The following is a 15391-nucleotide window of genomic DNA, read 5'->3' on the forward strand; positions in this document are numbered from 1 at the left end:
AGTATTAACCCCTTTCCATTCATTTCTTAATGGAAAAATTCCGAGTCAAAAGTAAAGGAGATAGGAAAGGAGCTAGTCGTAATGGTAGTATCATACCAAGTATCATGCATGCCAATTAGGCAATTTTAAAGAGGTGTCATAAAATTAAATGAAGAAAGAGAGGGTTGAGTATCATATCATGATACTATATCATAATAAATGCTATGCTAGTAGAATTATGTGTCATGCATGTCAATAACTAAAATACTGCATGATACTAATATATAATACTACGCATTAGGAAGGTGGTATTATATACTGATATCATATGCATGATACTAATATATGATACTCCTCATTACAACCAGCCTGAGCTAACAGGAAACACTGCTCGCGCCGGCAATCGAAACTCAAGCAATGAGACTAAAACCTGTTAGCACCTAGATAGAACTATCCTACCACGTTCACTAGTTAGTACCTATGCTGAATATATAGTGTGTCTTCGCCTTTTCTGAAAGTACATGTGTATGTCTAAACCAGGATTCCGAACTAGTCTCAGTTCTATTTCATATATAAACAGCATCTGGCCTCTCGGGAAGCGGAGAAAAGGCACAAAATCAGGTTCTGGTCGGAATGGGTCTGCTTGCTGGCTCCACGATCTTTCTTCTCACCGTCGTTTGGGGGACTTGTGTTTTTGCTGGCAAGTGTGACATTGGGCCCAATGGTGCTGCCATTGATTTAGAAGACAATAAAGGGTGGTTCAGTTTTACTGGTATGATATCTTCAACTACTCTTATACTTACCCAGCTTTTACAAGAAGCATACGTGGTTAATTTGTTTTACAATAAGCTGGCGCGTCACTCTTGTTGATTGAGTTTTATATTGGCCATGCTTCCTTTTGCTTACCTTGTTTTTGCTTTAGCTGCATGGTTCCACGCATCCCCGTGCTCTAACCATTATGCTGACCGTGGAAAATTGAGATGCCCATAACTTGCAATGGATTAGTAGAATCTTATGCTTACCAAACATATTATGGTTTAGACATGACCAAGTCGACCAACATAATGCAGCAGCCCCAGTAAGAACATATCCACATCTAAATGTCAACCACATCACATAAATCAATCTCCAAACATCCGAGCTATGTGAGTTGGTGGTGCTAGCATGCTAGATTGGATGGAGTGTGAGTGGTTAGCCACTATGCTCCAAGGGGAAAATTGCATTTTGTTTTTAGAACGAAGACGCCAGGTGCGTCTGGCTTTAAATTAATAAAGCCCCAACGGCAGAGTCATAGCAATAAGTCTTACAACACCCAAAAGCCACATCGGGCCACGCACAGGATCGAGCTGAGAGAAAAAGTTACTATCGCGTTACAAGGCATCGCCCGTACTGAGCACGCAGGCTTGTCAAGCACTCAAAAGAGACTACGTATACCACCGTAGTCATGGCTCCGTAGCCGCCGCGTACACTTGCAGAATTCGTTGTTGCGCTGTCTTGATCAAATCAACATCCTTGCGCCTCCCCAACGGACTCCACTGCTGCAAAAGAAGATTGCATTTGAAGATGATATTAGCCGGATGTGTTGGCAAGGTCCCCTCAATCCTGAGTTTATTCCTAGTTAGCCACAAGGACCAGAGAAGTGCCCCGTCACAGCTCCACACGACCCGTTTCGTTGAGCCTTGCAGCGCGCCTAAAATGTGAATGAGTTCTGCAGCCGAGCAAGGGTCCCACTGGACTCCAGCCGCGGACCGCACTGCGCTCCACGCAAACCGCGCTAAGGGGCACCGAAAGAAGACGTGATTCGCGTCCTCTGGATCCCCGCACAACGCACATGGCCCATTGGCCGGTCCATTTCGTTTGGCCACGTTCAGGGAAGTGGGGAGCTTATCGCGGAACATTTGCCAAAGAAATAATTTGATCTTCAGTGCCAACCGCGCGCTCCAAAGCCCTGCAACCACAAGCTGCGACGGCCCCTGGCACAGCTTTCGGTATAGAGACTTGACTGAGAACTTCCCAGAGCTGGTGAGCGCCCAGCTCACCGCGCCCGGTTGGTCCGAGAGCACCACCCTATCAATTAACTGCCGCAGGGCTACTAGGCTGGCCTGCTCTGGCCCCTGGAGTTCACGTTTGAAATGAATCTCTGAAGGGGTCGATCTCAGCGCATCAGCCACCGACATGCCTGGATCCACGGCGATGTCGTACAGATCGCGGAATTCTTCCCATAGGGGGCGGGAGCCTATCAAAAGATCTGTCCAGAAACGCGCAGAGCGCCCATCTCCAATCGAGAACTTAGCCCCCAAGGCAAAAGGCCGACTTGATCGTCTGGAGATCATTCCAAAAAGGCGAGCCCCTTGCCCTACCTTCAAAGAAATTCCCGTTGGGGAAGTACTTCGCATTAAGGAGATCAACCCAGAGTCCGGATGCCCCCTGGACAATTTTCTAGATCCACTTGCACATCATTGCGATGTTAATCAGTCTAGAGTTGGTGATCCCGAGGCCCCCCAAGTCCTTGGGTTGACACACCCAAGCCCATTTAACCATATGATATTTACGGTTCGGGCTAGTTCCTTCCCAGAAAAATTTAGACCGCGGTGTGTCAAACTTTGCATGCACCCCCTCTGCAAGCAAAAAAAGGCCCATAGCAAACATAGGCAGGGAAGAGAGGCTTGAGTTCGTGAGAACTAGCCTGGCCGCTTTTGAAAGGAATTTACCCCTCCAAGGGCACACCCTACCCCTCACCTTAGCACATAAAGGTTCCCAATCCTCTATCCCCGGCCTTTTGATGTCAACTGGAAGGCCTAGGTATGTCAGCGGGAATTTTCCCACCTTGCAGTTGAGCAGGTCCGCTATACGCTTACCCTCCTCCGGCTCAACCCCCATCGTGAGCACCTCACATTTATGAAAATTTATTTTGAGCCCTGACATGAGCTCAAAACAAATAAGAATCGCCTTGACCGACGCAATGCTGTGGTGGTCTGGGCGAAACAAAAGCAGCGTGTCATCTGCATATTGCAGATGCGTCACTCCCCCTGGAATGAGGTGGCCTACCAACCCTTGGATATGGCCAGCTTCGGCTGCTTTCCGAAGCATTGTGGACAGAGCGTCCACAACAAAGTTGAATAGGAGAGGGGACATCGGATCACCCTGCCTGAGCCCGCGTTTGTTTCGGAAGAAATGCCCTATTTCTCCGTTCACCGAAACTGCAGTTTGGCCTCCCGACACCAACTGCATAATACGATGGACCCAAACGGCAGAAAAGCCTCTACCGATAAGCACTTGCCACAAGAAATCCCAATTCACACCGTCGTATGCTTTTTCGAAATCAAGTTTCAGCAACACCGCTGTTTCCTTAGTGCGCTTTAGTTCATGCACGATCTCTTGTAGGGCGAGCGGTCCCTCTAAGATGTTGCGGCCTCGGATGAAAGCAGATTGGTTACAATTAATCGAGCGGTGAGCGATCGGACCTAGCCTATTGGCGCACGCTTTTGCACAAATTTTAAAAGGCACGTTAATGAGCGCGATCGGTCGGAATTGTCTAATATTGCCTGCCCCTTGAACCTTCGGGATGAGCGTTAAGACGCCAAAATTGAGGCGCGAGATGTCAACCATCCCCCGCATAAAACCGTTGCAGATCTCGAAAATAGGGCCCCTAAGCATAGGCCAGAAGCGCTTGAACATCGCCACCGGCCACCTGTCTGGGCCCGGCGCCGTGTCCACTCTCATACCGAGAAGGGCGGCGTCGATCTCTTGTGGCAGAAACGCAAGCCCTAGCGCTTCGTTTTCACAGTGCAACACACGTTGCGAATCCTCCCAAATGTCCGCGCGGAGACCCGCCCCCTTGGGCCTCACACGAGCCCATCAAATTGATGTAGAACTCGTAAATGTGTCGGGAGATATCCTCCTGTCGCAACAGAAGCCCCTGCTCTGATTGCAACCTTAGGATGGAGCACTTCCGACGACGCCCGTTAGCATAAGCCTGGAAATACTTAGTATTGGCGTTGCCCTTCAGAACCCATTTCAGACCACTTCATCGACGCCAGTATTCTTCCTCTGCGTGAAGTGAAGCTTCGACCTGACCCTCCAGGTCATAGCGATGAGCCCATTCCTGCTCCGAAAAGACCCTAGCATTAGCCATTGCATCAATCCTTGCGATTTCCGCAAGGATCGCGGCGCGGCGCTCTCTGTCAGTCCTCCCTAGGTTTGCGCCCCATCCCTTGAGGCTAGCCCTGAGCCGACCCCCAACCGCGTTCCAAAACTCCATCGGGCCTCTCTGGGGCCCTAACGAATCAACGCACGCCCACCACTTCGCCCTGAAAATCTCCTTGAAGCCTAGAACCTCGAACCAGGCTGTTTCGAAGAAGAAGCGTGAGCTGCATCGCACCCTGTCCTCCCCCGAGGAATAGACGAGCGGTACATGGTCAGAGCCTATGCGCGTCTTCGCGACCAATGTACAGAGAGGGAAGCCCATTTCCCACTCCGGCGACATGAACACCATGTCCAGCACTGACCGCACCGGATCGAGTTGTTTATTAGTCCAAGTAAACCTCGCGCCCGACCTGGCCACCTCCCTAAGGGCCATGGAAGCAATGGCGGAGTTAAACATGGCCACCCTAGGCCAGTTTATATTGATGTTGTTCTTGTCGGCTCCCGATCGGATAAGGTTGAAATCTCCACCCACCAGAACAGGGAGCGTGGCCGCGGTCACCGTGGTGACTTTGGCCTGGAGTTCCGCCAAGAACTCCGCCGAACGAGAGTGATCGGCCGGTCCGTAGACTTGTATGACTGCTAACTCACGAAGCAAGGCACTAATACGAAAATGTGTCGCGATATAAAACGAGCCTACGTCCCAGTCAATAATCTCGTACAGGGCTCGGCTCAAGCCCAGCAGCATGCCACCTAAGTGCCCTACCGCAGGTACGTGCTGCCACTCGAAGCGCTCCAAAGGGTCGATCGCAAGCAGTTCGTGGAAACGAAAGTCCGCCTTAATCGTCTCTTGAAGCCCTACGATGTCTATGTCTTCTTTGCGCATGTATTCTTTAAGTTGGGTGTGCCGCCCCACGTGACCGAAGCCACGGATATTCCAGAACAAGGCTCACATCTAAATCACGCGATTCCGGAGCCAGACACCCCTGGAGGTGACCGCTTTTGCCACTCGCCTCGTCCTGCCCCTGCAAGGCGCGGGAGAGGGGGCTGTTGGGGAACGTTGCAGAAAACAAAAAATTTCGTACTTGTTTCACCAAGATCATCTAGGAGTTCATCTAGCAACGAGTGATTAGATGCATCTACATACCTTTGTAGATCACGCACGGAAGCGTTCAAAAGAACGGTGATGATGTAGTCGTACTTGACGTGATCCAAATCACCGATGACCAGCGCCGAACGGACGGCACCTCCGCGTTCAACACACGTACGGGACGGGAGACGTCTCCTCCTTCTTGATCCAGCAAGGGGGAAGGAGAGGTTGATGAAGATCCAGCAGCACGACGGCGTGGTGGTGGATGCAGGGCGTCACAGCAGCAGGGCTTCGCCGAGACTACGAGGGAGAGACATAACGGGGGGAGATGGAGGCGCCAGGGGCTGGTGTGAAATCCCTCCTCTCCCCCCCACTATATATAGGGGTGCCAGGGGGGGCGCCGGCCCTAGTAGATGAGATCTACTAGGGGGGGCGGCGGCCAAGGGGAGGTTTCCCTCCCCCCCAAGGCACTAGGGGTGCCTTCCACCACATGGACTCTTCCATGATGGAAACCCTAGGCGCATGGGCCTATAGGGGCTGGTGCCCTTGGCCCATCTAGGCCAAGGCGCACCCCCTACAGCCCATGTGGCCCCCTGGGACAGGTGGCCCCACCCGGTGGACCCCCGGGACCCTTCCGGTGGTCCCGGTACAATACCGATAACCCCGAAACTTGTCCCGATGCCCGAAATAGCACTTCCTATATATAATTCTTTACCTCCGGACCATTCCGGAACTCCTCGTGACGTCCGGGATCTCATCCGGGACTCCGAACAACATTCGGGTTTCTGCATATACATATCTTCATAACCCTAGCGTCACCGAACCTTAAGTGTGTAGACCCTACGGGTTCGGGAGACAAGCAGACATGACCGAGACGACTCTCCGGTCAATAACCAACAGCGGGATCTGGATACCCATGTTGGCTCCCACATGCTCCACGATGATCTCATCGGATGAACCACGATGTCGAGGATTCAATCAATCCCGTACGCTATTCCCTTTGTCTATCGATATGTTACTTGCCCGAGATTCGATCGTCGGTATCCCAATACCTTGTTCAATCTCGTTACCGGCAAGTCACTTTACTCATACCGTAATGCATGATCCCGTGACCAGACACTTGGTCACTTTGAGCTCATTATGATGATGCATTACCGAGTGGGCCCAGTGATACCTCTCCGTCATATGGAGTGACAAATCCCAGTCTTGATCCATGTCACCCAACAGACACTTTCGGAGATACCCATAGTCTACCTTTATAGTCACCCAGTTACGTTGTGACGTTTGGCATACCCAAAGCACTCCTACGGTATCCGGGAGTTACACGATCTCATGGTCTAAGGAAAAGATACTTTGACATTGGAAAACTCTAGCAAACGAACTATACGATCTTGTGCTATGTTTAGGATTGGGTCTTGTCCATCACATCATTCTCCCAATGATGTGATCTCGTTATCAATGACATCCAGTGTCCATAGTCAGGAAACCATGACTATCTGTTGATCAACGAGCTAGTCAACTAGAGGCTCACTAGGGACATGTTGGTGTCTGTTATTCACACATGTATTACGATTTCCGGATAACACAATTATAGCATGAATAAAGACAATTATCATGAACAAGGAAATATAATAGTGCTGCTTTTATTATTGCCTCTAGGGCATATTTCCAACAGTCTCCCACTTGCACTAGAGTCAATAATCTAGTTACATTGTGATGAATCGAACACCCATGGAATTCTGGTGTTGATCATGTTTTGCTCTAGGGAGAGGTTTAGTCAACGGATCTGCTATATTCAGGTCCGTATGTACTTTACAAATCTCTATGTCTCCATCTTGAACATTTTCACGAATGGAGTTGAAGCGACGCTTGATGTGCCTTGTCTTCTTGTGAAACCTGGGCTCCTTGGCAAGTGCAATAGCTCCAGTGTTGTCACAGAAGAGCTTGATCGGCCCCGACGCATTGGGTATGACTCCTAGGTCGGTGATGAACTCCTTCACCCATATTGCTTCATGCGCTGCCTCCGAGGCTTCCATGTACTCCGCTTCACATGTAGATCCCGCCACGACGCTTTGCTTGCAACTGCACCAGCTTACTGCCCCACCATTCAAAATATACACGTATCCGGTTTGTGACTTAGAGTCATCCAGATCTGTGTCGAAGCTAGCGTCGATGTAACCCTTTACGACGAGCTCTTCGTCACCTCCATAAACGAGAAACATTTCCTTAGTCCTTTTCAGGTACTTCAGGATATTCTTGACCGCTGTCCAGTGTTCCTTGCCGGGATTACTTTGGTACCTTCCTACCAAACTTACGGCAAGGTTTACATCAGGTCTGGTACACAGCATGGCATACATAATAGAACCTATGGCTGAGGCATAGGGGATGACGCTCATCTCTTCTATATCTTCTGCCGTGGTCGGACATTGAGCTGAGCTCAATTTCATACCTTGCAACACAGGCAAGAACCCCTTCTTGGATTGATCCATATTGAACTTCTTCAATATCTTATCAAGGTATGTGCTTTGTGAAAGACCTATGAGGCGTCTCGATCTATCTCTATAGATTTTGATGCCTAATATATAAGCAGCTTCTCCAAGGTCCTTCATTGAAAAACTTTTATTCAAGCAGGCCTTGATGCTGTCCAAGAGTTCTATATCATTTCCCATCAAAAGTATGTCATCTACATATAATATGAGAAATGCTACAGAGCTCCCACTCACTTTCTTGTAAACGCAGGCTTCTCCATAAGTCTGTGTAAACCCAAACGCTTTGATCATCTCATCAAAGCGAATGTTCCAACTCCGAGATGCTTGCACCAGCCCATAAATCGAGCGTTGGAGCTTGCACACTTTGTCAGCATTCTTAGGATCGACAAAACCTTCCGGCTGCATCATATACAATTCTTCCTTAAGGAAACCATTAAGGAATGCCGTTTTGACGTCCATTTGCCATATTTCGTAATCATAGAATGCAGCAATTGCTAACATGATTCGGACGGACTTCAGCTTCGCTACCGGTGAGAAAGTCTCATCGTAGTCAACCCCTTGAACTTGTCGATAACCCTTAGCGACAAGCCGAGCTTTATAGATGGTCACATTACCATCCGCGTCTGTCTTCCTCTTAAAGATCCATTTATTTTCTATGGCTCGCCGCTCAACGGGCAAGTCAGTCAAAGTCCATACTTTGTTTTCATACATGGATCCTATCTCGGATTTCATGGCTTCTAGCCATTTGTCGGAATCCGGGCCCGCCATCGCTTCTTCATAGTTCGAAGGTTCACCGTTGTCTAACAGCATGATTTCCAAGACAGGGTTGCCGTACCACTCTGGTGCGGAACGTGTCCTTGTGGACCTTCGAATTTCAGTAGGGGCTTGATCAGAAGTATCTTGATCATTGTCATTAACTTCCTCTCTAGTCGGTGCACGCACCTCAGGAACATTTTCTTGAGTTGCGCCATTTTCCGGTTCAAGAGGTAATACTTCATCAAGCTCTACTTTCGTCCCACTTACTTCTTTCGAGAGAAACTCTTTCTCCAGAAAGGACCCATTCTTGGCAACAAAGATCTTGCCTTCGGATCTGAGGTAGAAGGTGTACCCAATAGTTTCTTTTGGGTATCCTATGAAGACGCATTTTTCCGACTTGGGTTCGAGCTTTTCAGGTTGAAGTTTCTTGACATAAGCATCGCATCCCCAAACTTTCAGAAATGACAGCTTAGGTTTCTTCCCAAACCATAATTCATACGGTGTCGTCTCAACGGATTTCGACGGAGCCCTATTTAAAGTGAATGCGGCAGTCTCTAAAGCATAGCCCCAAAAAGATAGCGGTAAATCGGTAAGAGACATCATAGATCGCACCATATCTAATAGAGTGCGATTACGACGTTCGGACACACCATTACGCTGAGGTGTTCCAGGCGGCATGAGTTGTGAAACTATTCCACATTTTCTTAAGTGTGTGCCAAACTCGTGACTCAAGTATTCTCCTCCACGATTTGATCGTAGAAACTTGATTTTCCTGTCACGTTGATTTTCAACCTCACTCTGAAATTCCTTGAACTTTTCAAAGGTTTCAGACTTGTGTTTCATTAAGTAGATATACCCATACCTACTTAAATCATCAGTGAGGGTGAGAACATAACGATAGCCACCGCGAGCCTCAACACTCATTGGACCGCACACATCAGTATGTATGATTTCCAATAAGTCGGTTGCTCGCTCCATTGTTCCTGAGAACGGAGTCTTGGTCATTTTACCCATAAGGCATGGTTCGCATGTATCAAATGATTCATAATCAAGAGACTCTAAAAGTCCATCAGCATGGAGCTTCTTCATGCGTTTGACACCTATGTGACCAAGGCGGCAGTGCCACAGGTATGTGGGACTATCATTATCAACCTTACTTCTTTTGGTACTCACATTATGAACATGTGTAGCATCACGTTCGAGATTCATAAAGAATAAACCATTCACCATAGGAGCATGACCATAAAACATATCTCTCATAAAAATGGAACAACCATTATTCTCAGATTTAAAAGAGTAGCCATCTCGAATTAAACGAGATCCCGGTACAATGTTCATGCTCAAAGCTGGTACTAAATAACAATTATTAAGGTTTAAAACTAATCCCGAAGGGAGATGCAGAGGTAGCGTGCCGACGGCGATCACATTGACCTTGGAACCATTCCCGACGCGCATCGTCACCTCGTCCTTTGCCAGTTTCCGCTTATTCCGCAGCCCCTGCTTTGAGTTACAAATGTGAGCAACTGCACCGGTATCAAATACCCAGGAGCTACTACGGGCACTAGTAAGGTACACATCAATTACATGTATATCACATATACCTTTTGTTTTGCCGGCCTTCTTATCCGCTAAGTACTTAGGGCAGTTCCGCTTCCAGTGACCGCTTCCCTTGCAATAAAAGCACTCAGTCTCGGGCTTGGGTCCATTCTTTGGCTTCTTCCCGGCAGCTTGCTTGCCGGGCGCGGCAACCTCCTTGCCGTCCTTCTTGAAGTTCTTTTTACCCTTGCCTTTCTTGAAGTTAGTGGTTTTATTGACCATCAACACTTGATGTTCCTTCCTGACTTCTACCTCTGCTGATTTCAGCATAGCAAATACTTCAGGAATGGTCTTTTCCATCCCCTGCATATTGAAGTTCATCACAAAGCTCTTGTAGCTTGGTGGAAGCGACTGGAGGATTCTGTCAATGACCGCATCATCCGGGAGATTAACTCCCAGCTGAGTCAAGTGGTTATGCAACCCAGAAATAGTGAGTATGTGCTCACTGACAGAACTGTTTTCCTCCATCTTACAGCTGAAGAATTTGTCGGAGACTTCATATCTCTCGACCCGGGCATGAGCTTGGAAAACCATTTTCAGCTCTTCGAACATCTCATATGCTCCATGTCTCTCAAAACGCTTTTGGAGCCCCGGCTCTAGGCTGTAAAGCATGCCGCACTGAACGAGGGAGTAGTCATCGGAACGTGCCTGCCAAGCGTTCATAACATCTTGTTCTGCAGGGAGAACGGGTGCGTCACCAAGCGGTGCTTGTAGGACATAATCTTTCTTGGCAGCTATGAGGATGATCCTCAGGTTCCAGACCCAGTCCGTATAGTTGCTGCCATCGTCTTTCAGCTTGGTTTTCTCTAGGAACGCGTTGAAGTTGAGGACTACGTTGGCCATTTAATCTACAAGACATATTGTAAAATATTTAGACTAAGTTCATGATAATTAAGTTCAACTAATCAAATTATTAATGAACTCCCACTTAGATTAGACATCCCTCCAGTCATCTAAGTATTACATGATCCGAGTTTAACTAGACCGTGTCCGATCATCACGTGAGACGGACTAGTCAACGTCGGTGAACATCTTCATGTTGATCGTATCTTCTATACGACTCATGCTCGACCTTTCGGTCTTCTGTGTTCCGAGGCCATGTCTGTACATGCTAGGCTCGTCAAGTTAACCTAAGTGTTTGCATGTGTAAATCTGTCTTACACCCGTTGTATGTGAACGTCTGAATAAAACACCCGATCATCGCGTGGTGTTTTGAAACAGCGAACTGTCGCAACGGTGCACAGTTAGGGGGAACACTTCTTGAATTTATTGTGAGGGATCATCTTATTTACTACCGTCGTTCTAAGTAAACAAGATGCAAAACATGATAAACATCACATGCAATCAAATAATAAACGTGACATGATATGGCCAATATCACATAGCTCCTTTGATCTCCATCTTGGGGCTCCATGATCATCTTGTCACCGGCTTGACACCATGATCTCCATCATCATGATCTCCATCATCGTGTCTCCATGAAGTTGCTCGCCAACTATTACTTCTACTACTATGGCTAACGCGTTTAGCAATAAAGTAAAGTAATTTACATGGCGTTTCTCGATGACACGCAGGTCATAAAAAGAATAAAGACAACTCCTATGGCTCCTGCCGGTTGTCATACTCATCGACATGCAAGTCGTGAATCCTATTACAATAGCATGAACATCTCATACATCACATATAGATAATTCATCATTCATCACAACTTTGGCCATATCATATCACAAACCACTTGCTGCAAAAACAAGTTAGACGTCCTCTAAATGTTGTTGCAAGTTTTACGTGGCTGAATTAGGGTTCTAGCAAGAACGTTTTCTTACCTACGTTAAAGCCACAACGTGATTTGTCAACTTCTATTTACCCTTCATAAGGACCATGTGCATCGATTCCGCTCCAACTAAAGTGAGAGAGACAGACACCCGCCAGCCACCTTATGCAACTAGTGCATGTTAGTCGCTGGAACCGGTCTCACGTAAGCGTACGTGTAAGGTTGGTCCGGGCCGCTTCATCCCACAATACTGCTGAAGCAAGAAAGGACAAGTAACGGCAAGAAAGTTGACAAATCTACGCCCACAACAAATTGTGTTCTACTCGCGCAAGAAGAACTACGCATAGACCTAGCTCATGATGCCACTGTTGGGGAACGTTGCAGAAAACAAAAATTTTCCTACTCGTTTCACCAAGATCATCTAGGAGTTCATCTAGCAACGTGTGATTAGATGCATCTACATACCTTTGTAGATCGCGCACGGAAGCGTTCAAAAGAACGGTGATGATGTAGTCGTACTTGACGTGATCCAAATCACCGATGACCAGCGCCGAACGGACGGCACCTCCGCGTTCAACACACGTACGGGACGGGAGACGTCTCCTACTTCTTGATCCAGCAAGGGGGAAGGAGAGGTTGATGAAGATCCAGCAGAACGACGGCGTGGTGGTGGATGCAGGGCGTCACAGCAGCAGGGCTTCGCCGAGACTACGAGGGAGAGACGTAACGGGGGGAGATGGAGGCGCCAGGGGCTGGTGTGAAATCCCTCCTCTCCCCCCACTATATATAGGGGTGCCAGGGGGGCGCCGGCCCTAGTAGATGAGATCTACTAGGGGGGCGGCGGCCAAGGGGAGGTTTCCCTCCCCCCCAAGGCACTAGGGGTGCCTTCCACCACATGGACTCTTCCATGGTGGAAACCCTAGGCGCATGGGCCTATAGGGGCTGGTGCCCTTGGCCCATCTAGGCCAAGGCGCACCCCCTACAGCCCATGTGGCCCCCCCGGGACAGGTGGCCCCACCCGGTGGACCCCCGGGACCCTTCCGGTGGTCCCGGTACAATACCGATAACCCCGAAACTTGTCCCGATGCCCAAAATAGCACTTCCTATATATAATTCTTTACCTCCGGACCATTCCGGAACTCCTCGTGACGTGCGGGATCTCATCCAGGACTCCGAACAACATTCGGGTTTCTGTATATACATATCTTCATAACCCTAGCGTCACCGAACCTTAAGTGTGTAGACCCTACGGGTTCGGGAGACAAGCAGACATGACCGAGACGACTCTCCGGTCAATAACCAACAGCGGGATCTGGATACCCATGTTGGCTCTCACATGCTCCACGATGATCTCATCGGATGAACCACGATGTCGAGGATTCAATCAATCCCGTACGCTATTCCCTTTGTCTATCGATATGTTACTTGCCCGAGATTCGATCGTCGATATCCCAATACCTTGTTCAATCTCGTTACCGGCAAGTCACTTTACTCATACCGTAATGCATGATCCCGTGACCAGACACTTGGTCACTTTGAGCTCATTATGATGATGCATTACCGAGTGGGCCCAGTGATACCTCTCCGTCATACGGAGTGACAAATCCCAGTCTTGATCCATGTCACCCAACAGACACTTTCGGAGATACCCGTAGTCTACCTTTATAGTCACCTAGTTACATTGTGACGTTTGGCATACCCAAAGCACTCCTACGGTATCCGGGAGTTACACGATCTCATGGTCTAAGGAAAAGATACTTTGACATTGGAAAACTCTAGCAAACGAACTATACGATCTTGTGCTATGTTTAGGATTGGGTCTTGTCCATCACATCATTCTTCCAATGATGTGATCTCGTTATCAATGACATCCAGTGTCCATAGTCAGGAAACCATGACTATCTGTTGATCAACGAGCTAGTCAACTAGAGGCTCACTAGGGACATGTTGGTGTCTGTTATTCACACATGTATTATGATTTCCGGATAACACAATTATAGCATGAATAAAGACAATTATCATGAACAAGGAAATATAATAATAATGCTTTTATTATTGCCTCTAGGGCATATTTCCAACAGGGGCAACCCCTGTTGCCTGTCCCCCCTCTTCGGGCACAGAGATCACCACGGCGTCCCCTCCCTCGGGTACCCGGGGTCTCTGCTCAGCACGCTCTGCAGCGGCGGCCGCGAGCGTGGCCTGTGCTAACTCCTTAGCACGCACAAGCAAAATTAACTCTCTAACCCCTGCTACACAGGTGGGATCCACACCGCTCGCATCTAACACCTCATGCAAATGATCGTCCGAGAAATCATCAAGAACCGTAAACCGGGGGATGGATTACCTGAGATCTCCATGTTCTTCGGGGCTTGGAGGAGTTGCGCCCTCTGCAGTGATGGCATGTTGCCCTTGGCCCCCTTCGAACGCGAGCTGGTGCGCACCGGCGCCGCTGGCACCGTCTTGGTGCGCTTGGCCTTTGAGATCATCCCCGTCTTGGAGGCGTCCTGCAACAGCTGGTCCACTAGGGGAGGCGCCATCGAGGCCGCCAGCGCCATGACCGACTGCCTTGGAGTGACAGGCGCCCCCAGCGTCTCCATCGCGCGCACCACCTCCGCGCTGACCTTGCGCACCGCCGTCTTCTTCATGAGCTTCACCGAGCCGCTAAGAGGAGAGCCGTGGCCACCAGAGGTAGGAGTCCCGGCGGGACGGGGCGCGAGGGAGCAGGGGAGAGGCCGTGCGGGGACAGGCCACCATCTGCACCCGCGGCAGCCATGGGGGGAGAGGAGACCGACCCCGGGTTGGATCCATATTGGTTGGGGATCGAGACCGTCATCCCAACCGATCCCCCAGCCTCCGCCGCCCTCGCTGTCGTTGCCCCATCCACTTGAGCAACAGGGCCCGGTGCGGAGATCCCCAGCTTGTCCCACGCCGCCATGTCGATGGAGTCGTCCTCCTCCATGCTCGCATCCTGCTCTTGATCCTTGTCCTTTTGCTTGTCCTTGTCCTGCTCATCGGGCCCGCGGCCACTAGAAGGAGGCGGAGGAGGTGGGAGGGCAGGGGCCGCCAGGAGAGACTCCAACTCCGGCTCGAGCTTGACGTTGTACCCTTCTCCGTTGAACCAGATCTGCACGGAGCCCCGGAGCTTGGCCGGCACACGACACGAGAAATGCATGCGCACCGGGCCGGATCGAATCAGGGACAGCTCATCCACCACGAGGGGCCGCCCGATCATGGTCGTGGCCGCCATCAGACGCTTCGCGCGCCGCTGTTTTGGGGGGATGCCCCACATCTTAACCCACACTTCCGGCATCGACGGCGCCTTGGGCTCGGCGAGGACCGCGTCGCGAATGTTCGCCGTGATGTTGTTGATGGGGAGGAACAGCTTGCCGTTGCGCGTCGCCATCCTCAGCAAGGCCGAATCTGGGAACGCCACCGAGAAGCAGTCCACGTCGAACGGAGCAACCTGCCAATCCCACTCCCCCTCAAAGAGGTGGGGGAGCTCTGCCTCCAGGATTTCTTTCGACAGGACGCCGGGCGCGGCCGACACCAATGCCGTGTTGACCCCCA

The 15391-nt window shown here is 49.7% G+C and overlaps 1 pseudogene; it reads left to right on the forward strand.

The window, feature by feature from the left end:
* Positions 1-568: 568 nt before the first annotated feature.
* The window catches only part of LOC119332775, a 31167-nt pseudogene continuing 16344 nt past the window's right edge, over positions 569-15391 (forward strand).

The sequence above is a fragment of the Triticum dicoccoides genome, chromosome 7A, assembly GCF_002162155.2.
Source record: "Triticum dicoccoides isolate Atlit2015 ecotype Zavitan chromosome 7A, WEW_v2.0, whole genome shotgun sequence".
Taxonomy (NCBI): Eukaryota; Viridiplantae; Streptophyta; class Magnoliopsida; order Poales; family Poaceae; genus Triticum; species Triticum dicoccoides.